Genomic DNA, 3630 nt, shown 5'->3' with positions numbered 1-3630 from the left:
GAGTTTGAATGTGGGGGTTCAACACCAAACTTAGAGTTTGGTTGTGGCCTCCCAACACCAAACTTAGAGTTTTACTGTGGGGGCTCTGTTTGACTCTGCTTTGAGAGAAGCTTTTCATGCTTCCTCTCCATGGTGACAGAGGGATATCCTTGAGCCTTAAACACAAAGAATCCTTCATTCACTTGAATGATCAATTCTCCTCTGTCAACATCAATCACAGCCTTTGCTGTGGCTAGGAAGGGTTTGCCAAGGATGATGGATTCATCCATGCACTTCCCAGTCTCTAGGACTATGAAATTAGCAGGGATGTAATGGTCTTCAATCTTTACCAAAACATCCTCTACAAGTCCATAAGCTTGTTTCTTTGAATTGTCTGCCATCTCTAGTGAGATTCTTGCAGCTTGTACCTCAAAGATCCCTAGCTTCTCCATTACAGAGAGAGGCATGAGGTTTACACTTGACCCTAAGTCACACAGAGCCTTCTTGAAGGTCATGGTGCCTATGGTACAAGGTATTGAAAACTTCCCAGGATCTTGTCTCTTTTGAGGTAATTTCTGCCTAGACAAGTCTTCCAGTTCTTTGGTGAGCAAAGAAGGTTTGTTCTCCCAAGTCTCATTTCCAAATAACTTGTCATTTAGCTTCATGATTGCTCCAAGGTATTTAGCAACTTGCTCTTCAGTGACATACTCATCCTCTTCAGAGGAAGAATACTCATCAGAGCTCATGAATGGCAGAAGTAAATCCAATGGAATCTCTATGGTCTCATTTTGAGCCTCAGATTCCCATGGTTCCTCATTGGGGAACTCAGTGGAGGCCAGTGGACGTCCATTGAGGTCTTCCTCAGTGGCGTTCACTGCCTCTTCCTCCTCTCCACATTCGGCCATGTTGATGGCCTTGCACTCTCCTTTTGGATTTTCTTCTGTATTGCTTGGAAGAGTACTATGAGGGAGTTCAGTAATTTTCTTGCTCAGCTGTCCCACTTGTGCCTCCAAATTCCTAATGGAGGACCTTGTTTCATTCATGAAACTTTGAGTGGTTTTGATTAGATCAGAGACCATGGTTGCTAAGTCAGAGTGGCTTTGCTTAGAACTTTCTGTCTGTTGCTGAGAAGATGATGGAAAAGGCTTGCCATTGCTAAACCTTTTCCTTCCACCATTATTATTATTGAAACCTTGTTGAGGTCTCTCTTGATCCTTCCATGAGAAATTTGGATGATTTCTCCATGAAGAATTATAGGTGTTTCCATAGGGTTCTCCCATGTAATTCACCTCTTTCATTGAAGGGTTCTCAGGATCATAAGCTTCTTCTTCAGATAAAGCATCCTTAGTACTGCTTGGTGCATTTTGCATTCCAGACAGACTTTGAGAAATCAAATTGACTTGTTGAGTCAATATTTTGTTCTGAGCCTGTATGGCATTCAGAGTATCAATCTCAAGAACTCTTTTTTTCTGATTTGTCCCATTGTTCACAGGATTCCTTTCAGAAGTGTACATGAATTGGTTATTTGCAACCATTTCAATTAGTTCTTGAGCTTCTGTAGGCGTCTTCTTCAGATGAAGAGATCCTCCAGCAGAGCTATCCAATGACATCTTGGACAGTTCAGACAGACCATCATAGAAAATACCTATGATGCTCCATTCAGAAAGCATGTTAGAAGGACATTTTCTGATCAATTGTTTGAATCTTTCCCAAGCTTCATAGAGGGATTCTCTATCCTTCTGTCTGAAGGTTTGGACTTCCACTCTAAGCTTACTCAATTTTTGAGGTGGAAAGAACTTTGCCAAGAAGGCATTGACTAGCTTTTCCCAAGAGTTCAGGCTTTCTTTAGGTTGTGAGTCCAACCATATCCTAGCTCTGTCTCTTACAGCAAAAGGGAATAGCATAAGTCTGTAGACCTCAGGGTCAACCCCATTAGTCTTGACAGTGTCACAGATTTGCAAGAATTCAGCTAAGAACTGATGAGGATCTTCCAATGGAAGTCCATGGAACTTGCAATTCTGTTGCATTAGAGAAACTAATTAAGGCTTAAGCTCAAAGTTGTTTGCTCCAATGGCAGGGATAGAGATGCTTCTCCCATAGAAGTCGGGAGTAGGTGCAGTAAAGTCACCCAGCACCTTCCCTGCATTGTTGGCATTGTTGTTGTTTTCGGCTGCCATGGGTTCTTCTTCTTTAAAGATTTATGTTAGGTCCTCTACAGAGAGTTGTGCCTTAGCTTCTCTTAGCTTTCACTTCAAGGTCCTTTCAGGTTCAGGGTCAGCTTCAACAAGAATGCCTTTGTCTTTGTTCCTGCTCATATGAAAGAGAAGAGAACAAGAAAATATGGAATCCTCTATGTCACAGCATAGAGATTCCTTGAGGTGTCAGAGAAAAAGAAAATTAGAAGGAAGAGGTAGAAGAATTCGAACTTAGTCAGATAGAGTTCGAATTGTGCATTGAGGAGGAGTGGTACTCCATAAATAGAAGGATGCGAGAAGAGGGGAAGAATATTTCGAAAATTAAATTAAAAAGATTTTAAAAACATTTTGAAAAACTTTAATTGATTTTCGAAAACCAAGAGTGGGAAAGAAATCAAGTAATTTTTGAAAAAGATTTTGAAATTAGAAATTAAAAAGATATGATTGAAAACTATTTTGAAAAAGATGTGATTAAAAAGATTTGATTGAAAAGTTATGCTTTTAAAAAGATATGATTGAAATGATATGATTTGAAAAACAATTTTAAAAAGATTTGATTTTTAAAATTAATGACTTGCCTAACAAGAAAAGATATGATTCAAACATTAAACCTCTCTCAACAGAAAAGGCAGCATACTTGAAATGTTGAATCAAATCATTAATTGATAGCAAGTATTTTTGAAAAAGGAAAGAAATTGATTTTGAAAAAGCTTTGATTGAAAAGATATGATTTGAAAAAGATTTGATTTTGAAAAACTTTGAAAACTTGAAAAAAAATTGATTTGAAAACAAAATCTTCCCTCTTGTGCCATCCTGGCGTTAAACGCCCAGAATGGTGCACATTCTGGCGTTTAACGCCCAATGCACTACCTTTTTGGGCGTTAAACGCCCAACCAGGTACCCTGGCTGGCGTTTAAACGCCAGTCTGCCTTCTTCACTGGGCGTTTTGAACACCCAGCTTTTTCTGTATAATTCCTCTACTGCATGTACTGAATCTTCAGTTCTCTGTATTATTGACTTGAAAATAGAACCAAGATCAAATAAACAATGCATGCAAGACACCAAACTTAAAATAAGACACTAGACTCAAACAAGAAACATAAAATATTTTTGGTTTTTTATGATTTTGTAATTTTTTTGGTTTTTTTTCGAAAATTATATGAAAATAGAAAATGAAGGTTTCAGAATTCTTAATTTGAATTCCAGGAATCATTGCAATGCTAGTCTAAGACTCCGGTCCAGGAATTAGACATGGCTTCACAGCCAGCCAAGCTTTCAAAGAAAGCTTCGGTCCAAAACACTAGACATGGCCAATGGCCAACCAAGCCTCAGCAGATCATTGCTCCAATAGCAAGTTTGATAGAAATCAACAAGCTCTTGTGATGATAAGTTGAAACCTCGGTCCAATAAGATTAGACATGGCTTCTCAGCCAGCTAGATTTCAACAGATCATCAT

At 38.7% G+C, this 3630-nt stretch overlaps 1 non-coding gene across 1 annotated transcript; it reads left to right on the top strand.

Moving 5' to 3' along the window:
- Positions 1-1643: 1643 nt before the first annotated feature.
- On the top strand, positions 1644-1751 carry LOC130984237 (small nucleolar RNA R71). The gene has a single exon (XR_009088184.1). It is a non-coding gene; the product is annotated as a small nucleolar RNA R71 (small nucleolar RNA).
- Positions 1752-3630: the final 1879 nt, after the last annotated feature.

This window comes from Arachis stenosperma, chromosome 5 (assembly GCF_014773155.1).
Source record: "Arachis stenosperma cultivar V10309 chromosome 5, arast.V10309.gnm1.PFL2, whole genome shotgun sequence".
NCBI classification, from domain to species: domain Eukaryota; kingdom Viridiplantae; phylum Streptophyta; class Magnoliopsida; order Fabales; family Fabaceae; genus Arachis; species Arachis stenosperma.
Note: the sequence above shows the minus strand (reverse complement) of the source record. Positions and strands in the feature narration are given on the sequence as shown.